General features: G+C 35.7%; 1 protein-coding gene across 8 annotated transcripts in view; it reads left to right on the forward strand.

Annotated features, from left to right (window-relative positions):
• Positions 1-22,121, forward strand: part of PEAK1 (pseudopodium enriched atypical kinase 1) — a gene marked incomplete at its 3' end in the record, with an annotated part of 295,822 nt that overhangs the window by 115,231 nt on the left and 158,470 nt on the right. For 7 of the 8 annotated variants that reach the window (XM_081230131.1, XM_081230134.1, XM_081230132.1 and 4 more), the window contains one exon: positions 19,136-19,217. The exons of the other annotated variant lie outside the window; for it this stretch is intronic. The remainder of the gene's footprint in view (positions 1-19,135; positions 19,218-22,121) is intronic. 8 annotated transcript variants of the gene reach the window in all.

The following is a 22,121-nucleotide window of genomic DNA, read 5'->3' on the forward strand; positions in this document are numbered from 1 at the left end:
TGTTGATAGTATGAGCCCCTGGTATGATATCATACACGTGACACTTTATCTGTATGGTACTCAAATGCATTATCCCAGTCTAACCATGAGAAAGCAAATCACAGTTCTACAGAATATCTGACAAGTGATCCTCAAAACTGTAGACTTCATTGTAGTAGGTTGAATGGTGATGTCCCTCAAAAGATGTGTCCATGTCCTAACCTCCAGAACCTATGAATGTGACTTTATGTGGAAAAAGAGTCTTTACAGATGTATTTAAGGTAAGGACTTTAAAATGAGATCATCCCAGATTATCTGGGTGGATTGTAAATCAAATGATGTGTCCTTATAAGACACAGAAAAAAAGACCCACATAGACACAGAGAAGACAGAGGCAGAGATTGGAGTGAGTCAGCCACAAACCAAGGGATGCCTTTAAGCTACCAGAAGGTAGAAGAGGCATGGAATGATTTTCCTGAAGGCCTTCAGAGAGTGTGACCCTGAGAGCTTGATTTCAGGCTTATGGCCTCAAAAACTGTAAGAGAATAAATTTATCTTTTTTTAAATGTCAAGTTTATGGTAATTTGTTACAGCAGTCACAGGAAACTAATACAGTCATTAAAGACAAGAAAAGTTTGAGAAACTGTCACAACCAAGAGTAGCCTAAGGAGACGTAACTACTAAATGTAATACGTTATCTTGGATGGGATCCTGAAACAGAAAATGGATGTTGGAGGAAAACTGAGGATATCTGAATAAAGTATGGACTTCAGTTAATAATATTTATATGGGTTCATTAATTTTGACAAGTGTATCATACTAATATAGGATGTTAATGAGGGAAACTTGGTGGAGGACACATGGGAACTCTCTACTGTCTTCACAATTTGTCTACACATCTAAAGCTGTTCTAAAATAAAAGATGTATTAAGAAAAGGAAGAGGTACCTTTCCAGGGAATATAATGAACCCAGAATATTCTACTCCCAGAGCACGTGTTTCCTTACTGTTGTAGTTATGAGCTGGGGGAAGTTTGCCTATTAACAGGACTCCTCTATTTCTTAAACAGAGCATGTAGTCAGCCTTGCCATTCAAGGAAGATGAGGCCACCGGGGAGACAGACCTATCCAGCTACAGAGGGAATCAGTGCAAGTCACCCATTCTAAACAAAGTAGCCCTTTGGCTTTCTTATTGCTGTCCGTCTTTCCTTCCTGAATAATTCAGTCTAGAAGTCATCAGACAGGGCCTGAGAAGGTAGGTGTTTGTGCTAGGGCTACTTGGAGAAATGGCTGATTCTAGGGCTAGGGTAGAGAAAGAACATGACAAGATATGCTGGACACATCATCCTGTACCAGAAAGTAAGGAATTGCTCACAGAATGAGGGGTTGTATCTGAAGGAAATGGAAGTCACCTTGAAGCAGCACCTGCTGGCCAATTTTTGAACATATTGAGCCTCAAAATAATACTCATTATCAAATAATAGCCTGTTGAATAAAATAGAAATTTGTAGTCATGGAGTAAATTAATGGAGAGAAGAAAATGAATTACAGAATTAGAAAAATCACAATTTGGGAACTGGTGTAGTATAATCAGTTTGTTCAGTACTTCTGCCAAAAATGCATAACCTAAGTCTAACCTTGAGGAAACATCAGAGAATTCCAAAAGGAGAGACTGTCTACAAGATACCTGGCCTATAACTTTCAAATTTTTAAAGTTTATGAAAGTCAAGGAAAAAGTTAAGAACTATTCCAGATTTAGGCAATACAGAAACATGAAAATTAAATGCAACTCATGATACTAGATCTGATCCCTTTTCTACAAAAGACATTAATGCAATCTAAATGTCCATCAACAGAGGAATGGATAATGAAGATGTGGTACATATATATAATGGAATATTACTCAGCCATAAAAGGAACGAAATTGGGTCATATGTAGAGACATGGATGGACCTAGAGACTGTCATACAGAGTGAAGCAAGTCGGAAAGAGAAAAAAAGATCTTATATTAACGCATATATGTGGAATCTGAAAAAAATGGTGTAGACAATCTTATTTACAAAGCAGAAATAGACACACAGACATAGAGAACAAACATATGGATACCAAGGGGGAAGAGGGGGGGATGAGTTGGGAGATTGAGATTGACATATATACACTGTTGATGCTATGTATAAAATAGATAACTAGTGAGAACCTACTGTATAGCACAGGGAACTCTACTCAATGCTCTGTGGTGACCTAAATGAGAAGGAAATCCAAAAAAGAGGGGATATATGTATACGTATAGCTGATTCACTTTGCTGTACAGTATAAACTAACAAAATATTGTAAAGCAACTATACTCCAAAATTTAAAAAAAAGGACATTAATGGGATGATGGGTGAAACTTCAGTAGGGAAGATAGATTACAAGGTGGTAACATATCGTTAATTTGTTGATTTTGATGATTGTATCATGGATATTTGGGAGAATATCTTTATTGGAGGAACTATAAACCTAAGTTTTCAGGGATGATGGGACATAATGTCAGCAACTCTCAAATGGTTCAGAAAAAAAAGTTCTTCATACTCTTCTTGAAATTTTCTGAAATTTAAAAAAAATTGTCTTTAAAAACTTTTGATAAAAGACAATGTGGGTTAAGAGGATGAGAGGAGGAATTTATTCAGAATAGCTCTGATCAATTAAAGATTTCCAGACCTTGAGGAAATTTTCAGACATTAAAGGAAATACTAAGATGATCAGTTATCAATTCTAGAAGTAAGAGCTCATGGAGAGAATTTTTTGTAAGAAAAAAAATTTATAAATTGCTTTGGAAACTTTATATTGAATGCATTTTGCTAGTTAAAGCTTTTCATTGGCCTTCCTCATTACCAAGGGTGGGAGTGGAAGTTTAGCTTCCTGCTGGGTCCCGCTGGCACAGGGGTTAGGGAAGGAGGGGAATCGAGGTATACCACCTAGCACCACTTTGTGCTGTCGTGTTCTGCCTAGGTGCTGTCCAGAAGGATGGAAGTTTAACTTCCAGTGGGCCCTGCTAAAACCAGGGAAACACAGAGGAGGGACAGTTTTTTGGAGGTATGGAAAAAACATTGACTGAGGAGAAGCTACCAGTGATGAGGAAAAGAATGAAAATTTGAGGTAGAATTGATAGAATAATTTGGACTATACCATTCTGCTATCCTAAACCATGATCCTTGATATCTGAGGCATGTGGTTTCCTATTATGCAGTTTGAATTAAGAGTTTTAAGAAAGAATAATTTTTAAAGGATCATTTAATCCATTATATTCCACCCAGCAATCAGCCTAGGTAAGAAATATGATACGGGACAGTTACTGGGTCTCCTTAAAGTTGGAATTAAAGATAACAAACAAAAGAAACCATAGGACTTTTTCCATTAATAATAAAAATGGTCAGAGGGCAAATTTCTGTGACTTGACCTGAAATACTGTGATTTTTATTCCCCCAAAATTGCTGAAAATGTTTGTTCTCTCTTATGTTGCTAGTTCAATATGTAATCAACATGTAAACCAACAATACATCTTTGTTCCATATGTGTCTAGTTTAAAATGCTAGAATCTCTGACAGCAGTACAGTTGTTAGACTATTTTAAAATGGCTGAGTTTTCCTAAAAACTTTAAATTGAAAACCTAAAATGTAATAAAAATAGCTACCTCCTTGGAAACCATGTGTTTAACAGTACCTTAAAATTTTAAAAATATAGTGCTTATGTTCTTTGGATGATTGAAGTCCCTGGAATATAGTAGGTTCAAAAAATGTTGCTGTGAAATGAATGTTGAATAATCTAAAAAGATTGGAAAAGATTGGCATTAATTTCTCATTGAGAAAGAAGAAATGTCTTACCCATATTATTCAGTTTTTGTTTTCTACTCAGTAAGGAATTTAGAATGTGATATAAATGGAAGGTATTCATGTTAATCTTGAATGGAAATCACGTAGAGGGAAAAACCTAATCATTAAACAGCAAGATCAGTTTCATTTTCTTTGCCACAATTTTTTAAAATGTAGCATACAGCATAGTTGCAGTGATACTGCCCATTTTCAAAGAGACTTTTAAAATCTATTACCATGTAAAAACCTCTGGGACGTCCCTGGTGGCTCAGTGGTTAAGAATCCACCTGCCAGTGCAGGGGACATGGGTTCGAGCCCTCCGGGAGGATCCCACATGCCGCGGAGCAACTAAACCTGTGTGCCACAACTACTGAGCCTGCGCTCTAGAGCCTGCAAGGCACAACTACTGAGCCTGCGTGCCACAACTACTGAAGCCGGCACACCTAGAGCCCGTGCTCCGCAACAAGAGAAGCCACCGCAATGAGAAGCCCGCACACTGCGATGAAGAGTAGCCTCTGCTCGCCTCAACTAGAGAAAAGCCATGTGCAGCAACAAAGACCCAACACAGCCAAAAAAAAAAAAAGAATAAATAAAATAAATAAATTAAAAAATTTTATATCTATGTTACTAAATCTACTGTGCTGCCAGTGACTGGTGGCAAACTAGAGTGATTGACGTGGTATATTGCCTAGTTTACTTTCTTAGGTCATAGGAGAAATCCTTTCCAGCTCATAGTTTTTTTTTTTTTTTATATTGTTATATCCCTGTGGCTGACAGAAAAACAGAAAATTCTGCCTGTTTATAGCAGAATTCCTTCTTTGCAAGCAGTTTTCTTTTTCCTCAAGCTATCCTCATCCTCCCCAGCCCTACCCCAAGCCAATATTATGAGAAGATTGGTATATTTGAGCTTGTAAGATCTGAAATCTCTCTGCAGTCGGCTCATCCAGGTGCACAAATATCTTGGTTATAGGAAATGACAGTCATGTCATGTAATAATTTCCTGTAGGAGCTGAAATGTAGCAAAACAGGACAGTGTGAAATGTAAGGAAGAATATGGCAGAGAAGTTTTTCTGTTTTACAAGGGAAAGGCTCCTTTATCTTAGGACAATCATCGAAGTACCCAAAGGAAAAGAGGCAGCAAGTACTCTTAAGCTAAATTTTCTTCGAGGATTCTTTGTGATTTTCAGCTAGATTACCTGCTTTAAATATCCTGCAGTTGTCCTGGTTTGTAATTAGGATATTGGTAAGCAAAATTTTTGTGCAAAACTCCAGAGGGAACCTATAATCTGTCATAAATTTTGTTTTTATTTAAAGGCGTAGATGAAAAACAGAGGGTAACTTTAAAAAATTAATATTTCTTAATAAATCAGCAACTATAGGGTTTTTAAAAATATCTGAACTAAAGAGCCATTTTTTCCTTTAATAGCCTAAATTCAGTCCATTTGTTTTCCTTACAAATATTAATTATCTGGAACTTAGCATAGGCAGAAAAATAAGGGCTAGGAGTAACTGAAATTTTTAGTATACCTGTTTTATTAATGCTACTGGTTATTGTTTATCCATTACAATTTACAAAGCATATATTCTTAGAACCCACTGACTTATGTAGTTTGTAAAGCAGTATCACTGGGACTTTTGAGGTAAAAACGTAGTACATTTCTTCTTTTTTCATCCTGTCCTCAGATTTCATGTGCCTACAGATTTTAAAGAGTTGTTGAGACATCTTATTGCACTAAGAGAATCCCACGAGAAATAGTTTCACCTACTTGACCGGGACTATTGACAGAGTGATTGCATTTCTCCAAGGAGGATGAGCTCGTATGTTAGCTGAAGTGACACATGCTTTAGGGACACAGCAGTCATAGGTGTTAGTAACACATTCCTTTCTGTTCTTGTAAACAGAAGTTTATAAGAACATACATTTTTTATTTGCAGCTTAGAGTGAGTTTGAAATTAGAATTTTTACTTCACTTGCCATTTGAAGCAGTGAAAATGTTGATTTTTAAGTAGCTTCTGTGAAATATGTGCTTTTTCCTGTGAAGGGCAGAAGTATACTTCCCCGTAATATCCATCAAGTCAGCTGCTCCAAGGAGCATTCACATTTTGTGTATACCCTGTGAATTTTAACAGACGCAAGTCATACTAAACTCTTCCAAATTCAATTTGATATCCTAACTGGGAATGACAGTGGAACACAGTCTGGACCTTTCAGATCTGCAGTTTTCACAGCTGATTTCTTCTGCTTAAGGCCAATTTTGTCTATTTTATTTATTTATTTATTTATTTATTTATTTTTGCGGTATGCGGGCCTCTCACTGTTGTGGCCTCTCCCGTTGCGGAGCACAGGCTCCGGACGCGCAGGCTCCGGACGCACAGGCTCAGCGGCCATGGCTCACGGGCCCAGCCACTCCGTGGCATGTGGGATCTTCCCGGACCGGGGCACGAACCCGTGTCCCCTGCATCGGCAGGCGGACTCTCAACCACTGCGCCACCAGGGAAGCCCAATTTTGTCTATTTTAGACGAGGCTGGAATTTTGATCTTGATGTCAGAATATGACAGTGATTATCTCCTGGGGCATTCTCTCTGCTGCAGTACCTGGTGCTTTGGGCCAAAGTTCAGAGTGTGTGTATGTGTGTGTATGTATGTGTGTGTCCATTCCTACTTCCCTTCCTCTCTCTTTCCCTCCCTGTGTTCCTTTCTTCCTTCCTTCTTCCCTCCCTCCCTCCCTTCCTCTTCCCTTCCTTCTTTCCTCTCTTCCTTCCTTCCTCTCTTCCTTCCTTTTTTATACTGTTTTCTCCTTCCTGATGACATTTATATTTTCCTTGTTCCCCAGTGGCCCATTTACTCCTCCCTCTCCCCCATCCTCACCCTCCTTTTAATTTTTTCCATTTTTTAAATTGAGCTAAAATACATTTAGCATAAAATGTACCATCTTAACCATTTTAGATATAAAGTTAGTATTAAATCCATTCATAATGTTGATGAACCATCACCACCACCCATCTCTATAATTCTTTTCATCTTGTAAAACTGAAACTCTATACCCAGTAAACCGCATTCACCTTCCCCCACCCAGCCCCTGGCAACCATCATTCTGCTTTCCAACTCTATGATTTTGACAACTTGAAGTACCTTATATAACTGCAATCATACAGTATTTGTCTTTTTGTGACTGGCTTATTTCACTTAGCATAATGTCTTCAAGGTTCATCCATGTTGTAGCATGTTGCAGAATACCCTTCCTTTTTAAGACTGAATGATATTCCATTGTATGTATATACCTCATTTTGTTTATGCATTTACCTGTCAATGGACACTTAGGTTGCTTTCTCATTTTTTTCTTTTGTGAGTAGTGTTGCTATGAATGTGGGTATACAAATATCTCTTCAAGACCTTGCTTTCAATTTTTTTGGGTATGTACCCAGAAATGGAATTGCTGGATAATATTTCTATTTTAATTTTTCTGGAACCACTGTACTGTTTTCCACAGCAGCTTGTATCATTTTAAGTTCCCACCAATAGTGCACAAGGGTTCCATTTTCTCCACATCCTCACCAGCCCTTGTTACTTTCTATTTTTTTTAATAGTAGCCATCCTAATGGATGTGAGGTGGTATCTCATTGTAGTTTTGATTGATTTTTATTTCCTGAATAAACAGTGATGTTAAACTTCTTTAAATTTCTTTTCGTGTGTTTACTGGCCATTTATATGGCATCTTTGGAGAAATGTCATTTCGAGTCCTTTGCCCATGTTTGAACTGGGTTGTTTGGTTTTTTGTTGTTGAGTTTTAGGAGTTCTCTATATATTCTGGATATTAATCCTTTATCAGATATATGATATGCAAATAGGAAGATACTTTCTCCCACTCTGAGAGTTGTCTTTTTACTCTGTGGATAGTGTCTTTTGATGCACAAAATTTTAAAATTTTCATGAAGTCCAATTTGTTTATTTTTTCTTTGGTTGCCTGTGCTTTTGGTGTTATATCAAGAAATCACTGCAAAATCCAATGTTATGAAGCTTTTGCCTTATCTTTTCTTCTATGAGTTTTACAGTTTTAGGTTTTACATTTAGGTCTTTGGTCCATTTTGAGTTCATTTTTGTATATGGTGTTAGGTAAGGGTCCAACATCATTCTTTGGCATGTGGATATCCAGTTTTCCCAGAACCATTTGTTGAAAAGATTGTCCTTTCCCCATTGAATCGTCTTGGCACCCTTGTCAAAAATCATTTGACCATATATACAAAGGTTTATATCTGGGCTCTTTATTGTGTTCCATAGATCTTTTTGTCTTGTTTTAATGCTAGTACCATACTAGCATTGTAATAAATTTTAAAACCAGGAAGTATAAGTCCTCTAGCTTTGTTCTTCTTTTTCAAGATCGTTTTGGCTCTTCAGAGTCCCTTGAGATCTCATATGAATTTTAGGATGACTTCTTCTATTTCTGCAAAAGATGTCATTGAGATATTGATAGGGATTGCATTGAATCTATAGATTGCTTTTGGGGTTTTTTTGTTTGTTTGTAATAAATTTATTTATTTATTTATTTTTGGCTGCATTGGGTCTTCGTTGCTGTGCGCGGGCTTTTCTCTAGCTGTGGCGAGTGGGGACTACTCTTTGTTGCAGTGCGTGGGTCTCTTTTTGCAGTGGCTTTTCTTGTTACGGAGCACGGGCTCTAGGCGCATGGGCTTTGGTAGTTGTGGCACGTGGGCTCAGTAGTTGTGGCTCGCGGGCTCTAGCGTGCAGGCTCAGTAGTTTTGGCTCACGGACTTAGTTGCTCCAAGACGTGGAATCTTCCTGGACCAGGGCTCGAACCTGTGTCCCCTGCATTGGCCGGCAGATTCTTAACCACTGCACCACCAGGGAAGTCCCAGATTGCTTTTTGGATGTCCATTCTAACACAACTAACTTTTCCAATCCATTAAGATGGAATGTGTTTCCACTTATTTAGTTATTCCTTAATTTTGTTCAATAATGTTTTTTGTAGTTTTCAGTGTACAAGTGTTTCATCTCTTTGGTTAATTCCTAAGTATTTTATTCCTTTTGATGTTATCATAAATGGAATTGTTTTTGTGTTTTTCTTTTCAGATTGTTCATTGTCAGTTTATAGAAATGCAACTGATTTTTGTGTTGCCGTTTATTTCTTTTTCTTGCCTAAATTACTCTGGCTAGAACTTCCAGTACTGTGTTGAATAGAAGTGGCAAAAGCTGGTATCCTTCACTTATTCGTGATCTTAACCTAAAAACTTTCAGTCTTTCACCATTGAGTATGATGTTCCCTGTGAGTTATTTTATATATGGCTTTTGTTATGTTGAGGTTAATTTCCTTCCATTTTTAGTTTGTTAAGTGTTTTTATCATGAAAGGGTGTTGAATTCTGTCAAATGCTTTTTCTGCATCAGTTGAGATGATCATATGGTTTTTTCCCTTCATTCTATTAATGTGGTGTATTACATCGATCAATTGTCATATGTTGAACCATCCTTGCATTTTAGGAATAAATTCCACTTGGTCATGATGTATCATCCGATTAATATGAACTTGGTTTGCTATTTTGTGGACGATTTTTGCTTCAGTGTTCTTAAGAGATATTGGTGTGTGGTTTTCTTTTTTGTAGTGTCTTTGTCTGGCTTTGGTATCAGGGTACCGCTGGCCTCATAGAATGAGTTTGGAAGTATTCCCTCCTCTTCAATTTTTGGGAAGAGTTTGAGAAGGGCTAGTATTAGTTCTTCGTTAAATGTTGGTAGATTTCAGCAGTGAAGCCATCAGGCAATGAGCTTTTCTTTTGGGAGAAATTTTAAATTACTGATTCAATCTCCATACTAGTTATAGGTCTACTCATATTTTCTATTTCTTTGTGATTCAGTCTTGGTAGGTTTTGTATTTCTAGGAATTTGTCCATTTCAGGTAGGTTATCCAATTTGTTTGCATACAAATGTTCGTAGTACTCTTTTATAATCCCTTTTATTTCTGTGGAATTGGTACTAATGTCCCCACTTCCAATTCTGATTGTAGTAATTTGAGTCTTCTCTCTTTTTTTCTTCGTTCATCTAGCTAAATGTTTGTCAGTTTTATTGATCTTTTTAAAGAAGCAACTTTTGGGTTCATTGATTTTTCTCTGTTCTTTTTCTCTACTTCATTTATCTCTGCTCTAATCTTTATTATTTCCTTCTTTCTGCTAGATTTGGGTTAAGTTTGTTTTTCTTTTCCTAGTTCCTTAAGTTGTTAATTTGAGATCTTTTCTGTTTTTTAATGTAAGCATTTATAGCTATAAAATTTCCCTGCATTCCATAAGTTTGGGTATGTTTTGCTTTCATTTTCATTTATCCCTAAGGATTTTCTAATTTCCCATGTGATTTCTTCTTTGATCCGTTGGTTGTTGAAAAGTGTGTTGTTTAATTTCCACAAATTTGTGGATTTTCCAGTTTCACTTTTGTTGTTGGTTTCTAACTTCATCTTGTTGTGGTCAGAAAAGATATTTTGTATGATATTTATCTTCCTAAGTCTGTTGAGACTTAATTTGTGGCCTAAAATATGGTCTGTCCTGGAAAATGTCCCATGTACACTTGAGAAGAATGTGTATGTGTATTCTGTTGTTGGGTAGAGCATTCTGTATTTGTCTGTTAGATCTAGTTGGTTTATTATGCTAAATCCTCTGTTTCCTTACTTCCGTCTGGTCATTCTGTCCATTATTGTGAGTGGGATATTGAAGTTTCCAACTATTATTGTAGAATTGTCTATTTCACCTTTCAATTTTGTCAATTTTTGCTTCATATATTTTGATGGTCTGTCAATAGGTGGGTTAACATTCATAATTGTTTTATCTTCTTGCTGTATTGAACCTTTTATTAATATATGATATCCTTTTTTTAATGAGAGAAAATGAGTATTTTAAAGAACAATGAATCTTTAAGTTAATATACTTCCTCCTTCATTTGCAAAGTTAAGTATTTTAAATAGTTCCTCATTGTAAACATATCACTTATAACTTTTATTTTTACAAGCATTGACAAATAATTTATTGCTTATATCAGGTACTTCTAAATTCTTATCGGAGAAGTATTCCCTGTTGAAGTTTTAGCTGATAAAGCTATGTATGCACATAAAACAGAAAGAGAAACCTTGTGTTTCTCCCTGTTTAAAATCAAGAATCAAAGTAGTTGAAACTGGGTAGTTACAGCTGTAAAACATAAACTCATTCTTACCATTCTAACATTTTGGTCTCTTACTGAAATAGATGTTCCTCCTGTGGGCATAACTGTACAGTAAGAAGTCTAATCCACTCTTAGAATTTTTCAGTTCTGTTTATGACCTAATGATGCTTTATGCAGTGCTCTGCTGGAATTTACTGGCCTTTGTCTTGATGCAGTTTTTTTGTAGTAAGATGAGTCAGTTTCCAGTATTAAATAATTCCATGGTAATCTACACAGAGAATAGTTTCTGCTTAAATGAATCAGGAAATGGTAAGCCTTTAATAATAAGGTTAAGGTATTTGAATGTTTGAGAAGTGAGAGAGAGTTAATTAAACAGACTTGAGAGAAGACTGTTTTTCTTCACAGCAACTGTTGTCTCCAAATCCAATAAAAGTGAAGATCCATCAGTTCTTACTATAATATTCTGTGGAGACTTTATTGATTTAGAACTGTCTTTTTTCTCTTCTTTAGTATTGGCCTCTGTTTTTTGTTATATATACGCAGTGCTTATTTTAATATAGCATTCTTACATATGAGGAAATATACAGCTTAATAAAAGCCTGGAAAACAGACCACTGAGGTTATCATTTATCAGAAATAGTTCTGACCACCAGTATTGCCTGTATGTATGAACTATAAGGTCACCTTGAGGGGTATTCTTTATCAGGTCAGTCAGGGTTATTAAAGCCAGAGGAAAATTAGTATTCAATGTTTCTACTGTTTTAAGTCTCACTTGACTTAACTTAGAAGTGCTTTAGGACCTTGGCATACTTTAGTACTGTTCATATTTACTTGTAGTAATTATTAATTGATGAATTGGGATTTGATGTCATCTGTTCTGTGTTAACCAGTTTATTTTGTTTTTCATATCCTGCTTTGCAAATTGTGTGTATTATATAATTGTATTGAGACACCAATTTTATTTTATAAAGCATTCTTTCTTTAATAGGTGTAAATGTAAGGTGCAGTTGTTAGTTTACTTCCCTATAGTCATGAAAGAACCAGGGCAAGTCCAGAATCTCATCTACCGATGGACTAATGCCCAGCATCCATACCAGATATTGATAGTGTTTTAAGTTTCAGTTGATATTATTGGTGTGCCAGATGGTATATAACTCTATGCATACTACATAAGAACTGTAAGTTTCCTCTCAAGACTTAACAGAATCATTATTTTTATAATGCATGTGTTTATAGTGTTTTATATATTTTAGTGTGCATTCGTATTATTTATATTTACTTTATCCTGAGAACAACCCTAGGAAATAAACATTATTTTTTAGGTAAACTGAGGTTCATCAAGATTGAGTGTTTTGCTTGGACAAAAATTCAGGTCTCTTGACTTCTTATTAATCCTCTGGTACTCTACGGAGAGAGCAATAATTTTAAAATATTTCATGATTATAGATGTCAAACTACTATAATACTAATAATCTCTTATTTGTATAGCACTGGTAATTTTTAGAGCACCTTTTATTATATTATTTAACAAAAAAGAAAATTAGGAAAGCAGAGTTTGTGTTATGATACTTGCCACTGTTTCCTTTATTAGACATTCATTAATTACAAAGAACCTCTATGTGCTAGGTACTGGATTGGTTGCTAAAGTAAAATTGTCTCTGCCCTCAAGGGGATCAGGCCATTAAGGCACTGTTGGACAGCCATAGACAATGTGATATAAGCTGAGTTTGCTGAGGGCACTGAAAAAAGCTGTTGTTTTTTCTATTGAAGAGGTAAAGGTGTGACTGACACTGTCCTTTTTCTTGCCTTGAATGCAGAGGTAATGCCTGCATCTATAGCAAACAGCTTTGTAGCAGCAAATCAACACAATTAATGGAGCAAAAAGATAGAAAGAACCTTGCTCTTTGATGACCTTCTTGAGCCTCGATACCAACCCTTGACTACCTATCTCTGGACTTCTTATGTGGGGGGAAAAATTAGTACCCTATTTGTTTAAGTCACACATAAGTCAGGTTTTCGATTACTTGTAGACAAATTCTCTCCCTCCCTCCCTCCCTCCCACCTTCCCTTCTTCCCTCCTTCCTTCCCCCTTCCTCCCCCCACCCCCACCCTAAATTTTTTAGCTTTCCTTTAATGGACATTTAACATACACGCTATGCTACACAGTGGTATAATGAATCCCCATCACTACCTAACTATAATAGTAATTGGCCAACCTTGTGCATTCTCATACTTTCTCTGTTAATAATTAGAACTTAACTTAAGGAATTCTGTAATAGAAGTATGTGAAAATACTGTGGAAGAACAGGCAAGACTGACTAACTTGGCCTGAGGTGGAGGTAGAGGCTTATCAGGAAAGACTTCACAGAGGAGGTGCCATCAGCAGAAACCTTAAGGGCAAGTAGAAAATGGAAGAAAGAGGATTGGTAGTGAAATTTATAACATGCATAAAGGGCCTTAAAAAAGTATGATATATTCAAATAATGGGAAATAAATTATTATGGCTAGAATATACAGTTTATCAGAGAAGAGTGTCAGTCGGTGAGTCTAAAAAGATGGTTTGGTGTCAAGTCATACCAAGAAGTCTCAAGCTCATCTTATAGGTACAAGGAAGTGAAGAATGTAATTAGGTTTGGAAAAATAACACTGATTCTGGGGTAGAAGATAGAGAGGGAAGACAGTAAACTGTGCCAATGGTCCAAATGATAGAAAGGCATTTAGTGATAACTGTAGTGGGGTTGGGCAGGGGGAGATAACTTTAAGAGATATTTCAGAGGAAGAATCAACATGATTTGCTCCCTGGCTAGGGTGGAGAAGGGAGTCAGAGTCACAATGAGTAGATGAGATGGTACTATTATTGGAGAAGTAATATAGCAGAAGACAGGTTTAGGGTAGGTGCAGAAGATGAGCTTGGTCTTTTAAGTTTGAAGTGCTGGTAGGACATTCAGGTAGACGTATCTGGTGTGCCAAAAGGAAATATAGGACTGGACCTTAGGGGAGTCTCAAACCAGAGAGTCCCATAACTTGTCTTTCCTGCCAGATGTTGTATGTCACATCATTCATATGTGTGTGTACGTACACACACACACATATGTAAACATAATACACATTTGATCCTCATTATTCATGGATTCCATATTTGCAAATTCACTTACTTGCTAAGATTTAAACTCCCAAATCAGTAATTGTTGTGCTTTCACAATCATTTGCAGACACAGGCAGAGTGGCAAAAAAATTGAGGTGCTTGATGTGTACATTCTCAGCTGAGGTTGAGCAAGGTGACATCTTGCCTTCTTGTTTCAACTCACATACTATAAAGAAGCATCTTTTTTGCCATCTCCTTAGTGCCATGTTTTTCACATTTTTATGCTTTTTTTGGGGTGTGATTTCACTGTTTAACATGGCCTCCAGATATTGTGCTGAAGTACCGTGTAGTGTGCTTAAGCACAAGAAGGTTGTGATGTGCCTAATGGCGAAAATACATGTGTTAGATAAGCTTTTGTTCAGTCATGAGCTGTGCTGTTGGCTGTGAGGTTGATTTTAATGAATCAACAGCATATATTAAATAAGGTATCTCTAAATAGAAGTACACATTAAAAAAAACTTACATATTGATAGGTTGATAAAATGTTGTAAGCAGAGGCTTGCAGGAACCTAACCCTGTGTTTCCCATTTCCTAGAAGCAATGGAAGCACAGTATTCACCAATTCAGTGTTCACAGAAACTTTATAGAACCTAACTACCACACATAGCAAGAATCGACTGTGTGTGTATAAAATCTACTCTTTTATGAATAATCCTTACACTTGTACAGTACAGACATTAGTCCCAATGTATGCTTGAGATTATGGTCCCAAGAAATATATATCTCCCTTTTCTTGTTGAAAAAATAAATCCATATCAGACAAAAACAGTTTGCTCTTGCAGATGGATGATTCCATATTCCCTAAGCCAATGGGTTTTTCACAAAACAGAATGTTAAAGAAATATAGGTGACATTGACTGACAGCATCTAAATGTTCATTTACAGCACACTTGAGCATAACATGTTCATCACCATCATATTGGTAGGCTGCCAGTTTCTTTTATAGCTTGATGTTTTTCTCTTTAGCAGAGAACATTAGGTTGCTCCAAATCAGCAGTGGAAAATGAAAATATAGTAAGCTTAATGCTTACTTTTCAGTCCCTATTCTCTTAGTGAAATTTATTGTACAGTGATGTTCATGTGTGAGGGGATTTCATGATCCAAGACTAGTGTTTGTGCATTCATATCTGTCAATTTGCTTAAATACAACAGCTCAAAAGGATTTTTTTAACCTGTTATTCATGAATGTTAGTTCATATCAGTAGGGGTGTTTTAAAATGGCAGGTATGATGTGAGAGTGAGAATCACCCATCTCTTCTGTCATAACATCAGTGTTATGTTGAAAATTAACATTCAGCTTTGTATCTCTCTTTTTACTGTCTGCAAACCTGAAAGCAGGGAATTGGCATTTACAGTCAAGGACAAGAAGACATACAACTCCATGCAAATGATTTTTAAGCTCCAAAGTGCTTCTGTGCTTATTTACATATATCTGTTTTCTAATCACCTTTCCTCTTGGTATAGAAGATGTGCCTAGGGTTGTTATTATCTTATACAGCTATATTGTCAAGTATATAAAATAACAATGATACAATGATACAGATATCCACTTAGAGATGCTTCAGTTTGGGGTGGCTGATTCAATTGTTTTATTTATTCCTCTAACGTGATCCTCTTCTGACTATTGTGTGGTTTTCTAGTTAATATATTAGGGTGAATCTTCTCTGTTTTTACTGCAAGTAGTAGATTTTGTGTCATGAAGTATAGTTCAGGGATAACAGCATTTTTTTCCTCTTCGTATTCATGGTAGATAACCTTAATCTTCACTCTTCATATGGGTATACCTCATACATCGGTTCTTCTTCTGTACCATGACTAGTGTATTTAAGTTTCAGGATTGATATTCTTTAATTCTGCATTCAGAAAGCAAAATGTTTACAGTTGAATTCCTCTGTGAATTGGCATTAAGCTTACTATATTTTCATTTTCCACTGCTGATTTGGAGCAACCTAATGTTCTAATATTAAAGATTATTTAATGAGATTGACTAGCCCTTGAACTAACTGAAAGAGAGAGAGTCTGTGTTACCTTATTCCAATTTCAGTAAACTATTGTGCCATATAGAGATATGTTATAATTTCAGGATTTTATGTAAAGTTCTTCAGTACATGCTAATTAAGTGAGAGTATCTTCTCAAACTTATAAAAGTACAAGAGATTAACTAAAAGATGAAAACATCTTTCTAAACTAATATCTCTTTAATTGAAGTAGAGGGTAGTGTCTGTAAATGGCAACTATATCATATAGTTTCAGAGAAAACTGTTTAAAAATCTTTGGTGATTTATTGGTTGTGTTTCTAAATCTTTTTATATGTATGGCTACATTCGTGAGTTTATATCTGCTGTTTACTATCCCTCCAGTCTTGTCTTACACGTCTCCTCTAAATGTGTCCATTTCCATCTCTGTTTTACTCACTCAAATTCTTTAATTTCCTTTCTTCAACAATCTGAACTATTACTCCTCGTATCCCTAGATCAAGACTTTTTTCCAAAGAAACACTGAAATCCATCTAGTTGCCCTTCTCACTGGCTTGATATGTATAAATTATTTGCTGTTTGTTGTTAGTTTGCTTCGTTTCAGTTCAGTTTAACAAATATCTCCTGAGTGCTTGTTGTGATAATGTGTGAGCTTGGTGGGGTAGGGAAGTATACTCTGGAGGCTTCCCAGAGAAGATGATCTTGGACCTGAATCTTGAAGAACAAGTAAGAATTTCCTATTCATGGAAGAAGTGTAAGTTTATATCGACAAAGAGAACAGCGTGAAGCTTGACAAATAGTTCAGTATGGCCGTAGTGTGATGAAGTGTGAGATAGGAAATGAAGCTGAAGATATAGGCATGAGCCAGGTCATTGAGGACTTTATATGTCATACTTGGGCATTTATTTTTTGGGTGAACTTGGACTTTATTCTGTGGGTAATAGATAGCTATTGAAGGGTTTGACATACGGTGTGGCAAGATTTTCATTTTAGAATGATCATTTTGGTGGGAGTATGGTAAATGATTTTGAGGTAGGGTAAGAGTAGAGGTGGGTAGACCAGTTAGATTACTGATTTGGTCATATTGAGAGATAATGCCCTGGGTTTGGATACTATTAATAGGGATGAATTGAGGACATAGACATGGAAAGTGTTTAGAGTAGAAATGAATCAGACATTTAAAGTGATTGGTGAAATGTGAGATTACCGTTGGACTTTGATTTGAGTGTCTAAGTGGCTGTTAATAACTATAGCAGGGAATTTAAAGAAGGAATAGATGTTAGGAAAAGTTTTTAATGTATTTTACCTATGGTACTTTCAGGTGGAAACATACAGAAGACAACAAGATATAGGAGTCTGATGCTCAGGTGAAAGGTCAGGATTAGAGGTATTCAGGTGAGGGTCCTCTCAGTCCTGGTGGGAGTACAGAGAATATGGGTAGAGTATGAAGTGGGCAGAAAGCTGAGCCCTGAGGGGAAATGAAAAAGGAACCCAAGAAGGAAACAGAGAAGGAAAAAAGCTCTGTGTCTTTGCCTAGTTTCCCTTGAAAGGAGGACAACTTTATCCTTTTTGTATCCTCGGTAACACCTTGAATAATATAGTATAGATACTCAATAAATGTTTGCTAGTTATTTTGTTTAGCTGGAAAGCATCTCATTTACTTTGAGATTTTATTTAATATTTTACCCAATTCCATGACTTGACAAGAAATATTTTAAAATTCATATCACTTCATGAACACCTACTATGTACCTAGGCACTGTGTTAAATACTTTATACATGTTATCAGATTTTATCCTTAAAATAATCCTACAAGGGTAGGTTTTATTATTTCCATTTTGTTTTGAAGAACCTGAGGATAAGAAAGATTAAATGACTTGATCAACTTTTTCACATGTCCAAATTTCATTTTCTTAACCATCAATGATGATCTATTATGTGTTTAGACCAAATGACCATTTGAAAGTCAATTCTGGTTCCATTGTGATAATTACTGTGACCCAAAGGCACTGATTTATACTAAATTCTGCACTGTCAGTCTTATGTGGATTAGCATGGTAGTTGGACACCTCTCTGTTCCTGAGTGCAGTAAGGCTTTACCTAATTCTTTTTAACTTTCTGGGGGACTATTTTTTCATTCTTCTATTAGTAGTTTGCATTAGATGACTGCTAAATTGCTTAAGGTTCTAAAATCCTATAAGTCCATTATTTTGAAAAACTCAAAAACAGAGGTTGCTTAGTGTCTGCTAACAGGTTTTAGAGATCTATAGGATAATGACTGTGTTTCATGACTCTGCTAAAATTATATGCAAAATTTGATGCATGTATGTGCATATTTCTGGGCATCAATTCATAGCTTTCATCAGATTCTCATAGTTGTGTATACCTCATCACTCACCCTTCACTCAAAAGATTAAGTATAGCTCTAGAAGTATTTTTGCATACTGTAATAAACTACAGTGCTTTGTGCAATCCTTTTCTGAGTAGTTTAAGTCATCTTTAACAAAGCATTGTTATTCATTGAAAGTAATTTTTGAGGTAAGGTTACTTTTTGGCTATTTAGACCTGTAGTATTTTCTAAAGTAAAACACCTCTTGGTTATTTTATCTCTTAAAAACAAGTCCATTAAATAGAATGAGTATTGGCTTACGGTAAGTACTGTCTTATGGTAAATTTTATTTTATTTTATTTTTTAACATCTTTATTGGAGTATAATTGCTTTACAATGGTGTGTTAGTTTCTGCTTTATAACAAAGTGAATCAGCTATACATATACATATATCCCCATATCTCTTCCCTCTTTCGTCTCCCTCCCACCCTCCCTATCCCACCCCTCTAGGTGGTCACAAAGCACCGAGCTGATCTCCCTGTGCTATGTGGCTGCTTCCCACTAGCTATCTATTTTACATTTGGTAGTATATGTATGTCCATGCCACTCTCTCACTTCGTTCTGGTAAATTTTAAAATGCTCAGTTTTAAAGTGTGAGTCAAATGACCTTCACTAATAAACATTCCCCACTTTGCTCTTCCTGTAGGAAAAGAATATTTGAGGTCCATTCCTCAGGAAAGAAAAGGAAGCAATGACATAATGCCTAGAGTTGGTGCCAGTTAAACTGGGTTTGTACTTTTTCTTTTCTTAATGTAACACATTTATTCTAATCTTGAATCTCTTTTTTTTTCAATCTCCTGCCTTATTCCAACAGCAGAACTTATAATTTTGAACTTTGCCTTAGTATGGAAGAGACAAAGATGAATAAGATAGACCCCTTTCTAGGTATTTGTGATGTCTTTTAATATGAACAACAGAATCATAAAAAGCTAGATAAAAGTCACATTTTCAGATAAGAAGCTTGAGAGGTCTTGCTCAAGGTAAAAAGCTATTAGATAGTCAGACAAGGATTCACACTCAGATTTGTTGACTCCAAACCCCATTTGCCTTCCATTTTGTCACACTGCTCCTCATTTTATTTAGGTTTAGTTGTACAATTGCTTATAACTGAAGTTGAGGACCAGGACCCCATATATTTAATTTAATAAATATTTCTGATAAAGTAAAAGGAGAGGAAACAGTCTCTATTCTCCTAAAGTTTAGAAGATTAGAGAAGGAAACTAATATTTGTAGAGCACTTAGTATGTGCCAGACACTGTCATAGGGTCTTAACATGAGCTAGATCATTTAATTCACAACAGCCAGGTGACATACTTGGTATTATCCCTGTTTTAAAGAAACAGGAAGAGACTGAAGCTCAGAAAAATAAATTGCCCCAAATCACATAGCTAGTAAGTAACAAAAGCAGAATTAAAACTCTGTACTGTGAAAGGTTAGGTAGGATTTACATCATACCTATTGACTTAAAATTGAATATCACACAAACCAACTGAATAGCTGGACAGTTTGATCTAAGCTCCTTTTGCTATTAGTGACATTTGTAAACATTCTTAATTGGACTATTAATAGTTAAGTCATCTTCACCAGAGTAATATTCACATTTTCTTAATAAGCTTTTCATTGTAATCTGTTTGTAAAGATAACTGTTTAAGCTGTGGTGAAGAGAGAGTTTAAATTCACAAAATAGTGAACAACATCACATGATAGAAAGGATGTTGAGGTGGGAGTCAGGTCTGAGTCCTTCTACTCCCAACTTTCCTACTGACTTATGTGATCTGCCAGTCTCTTAGCCTGCTTTTGGACTCATTTTGTGAGATGAGAAGGTTGAGTTAATTGTTCCCTAAGTCTCTTACAACTATGAAATTATCCCAAGAGTAAGTAGATTTTTTAATGTGATTCATACGTAAATATCAAAGACTTTTTAGAGATGAGACGTCTTTAGAGATCACCTAAGTGAATCCTCCTATATGATAGATGAAGAAACTGAGACCCTTACATTTGTATGACACTTTAAACATCCAAAGCTCTTTCACATACATTAATCTCATACAAGCTTCACCACAATCTTGTGGATTAAATATCATCATCATCTTTGTACAGATGAGCAATTGAATTGGTCTAGGGTCACATAGCTGAGCCTAAACTAAATGACTGACTGTCAACCTAAAGTTTGCCATGTTTCCTTGCTTTAGTGGGATTAACTACATCTTTGTGATGAAGTCCTATTGTGGGAGAAAGTGAGAATTCAGTGATTTATGAAACAAATCCAAGCAGGGAAAAGAAACATTCCCTAGTATAAAAGTAGTAATGACTACAGCAGAATAAATAGCAGAAACAAAGAGGGAAGGAGGGGGGCAAAAACTAGGGTCTACAAGTTGATTTAATATTTGTTTTCATTTATTCCTGGATTAGGATTAGGTATAATTGACTTTTAGTATTTTTGTGTTTATCAATAGTGTACTATTTGAATTGTTTTATCCTCAACAAAGTATTGATAATTCAAAGAGAAACCATACTTCATAATAAAGTACTTGTAAATTGTAGATGAGCTAAGGAGAACTTAAGACAGTTAATTCAAAAGGATATAAGACAAACGAACAAATACGTGTAGGAAGCTAAATTTTACACGAAATTATTTAATTATTTCATTGCCTTTAGTGATGTGAACTCAATTTTCTTTCCTATTTCCACTCTGTAGCTGTGGAAACATTAACTGTCCCCATGCCAGTGATCCTGCTGTGCAGAACAACAAATTGCTTTACCTTGGTAGCTTTCTGTAAATAATATGTATTTTTTTAATTGGAAAGAAAATTATCTTAAAACTAGAATATGGATGTTAGCAGTTATTCTTTTACAGTCTTGACCCCCAATTTTCCTTCCTTTAAAAGGAGGTGATTTTCTAGATTACATGATGTGATGGTGCTTTCTCTGTGGATATGAAAATTCGGTCATTAATAAAATTTCTATTTTTATTCTATATTAAAGTTTTTTATAAACTATAAACTATATTCTATAGAACTAATAAATGGAAGGAGGATCTTCCATATGTTTCTAATCAAATAAAACAATAAAAGATGGAATAGGTACACAACAAAATTGAAAGCAACAGTGTAAGATTTGACTTAAATTAGAGAAGAAAAATGTTTTTCCTAAAGTCTTTCTTCCTTAAGAGAATTTTAAAGATTCTTTTGCCCTGTTGGCTGACGTTTCTTCCACATGCCCTTCCCTACAGAGCCCCACCTCGCAACCAGCTCCCATTCTAATGTCATCAGATCCATGGTATCCAGGGAAATGGCATTTGAGGAAAACTTGAATAGACTGGTCTTTAGTTCTCAGTTTTGAATCTGGCCTCAAAACATGCGCAAGGGTTTTTTCAACCACTGCTTTTAAAGCTCTTTAAAGGAAAAAATCAAAAGGCCACGTCACAGAGGTTGATATTTAGTTTTTGTTTTGAGATAACTCAAGAGCTAGTCTCCTGGAAACTTTAAACACCTGACATAAACAGTTTTTTTTTTACTGAATTGTACCTATTATAATATGACTATCTTGCTTACCCAGACTACAGTGAGTTTTAAGGGCTACAGTTAGCTTTTCATTGGCCAGCTGTGATTTAGTGGTCATAATAAAGTTAT

Source organism: Mesoplodon bidens (assembly GCF_964165515.1).
Source record: "Mesoplodon bidens genome assembly, chromosome: 3".
Taxonomy (NCBI): Eukaryota; Metazoa; Chordata; class Mammalia; order Artiodactyla; family Ziphiidae; genus Mesoplodon; species Mesoplodon bidens.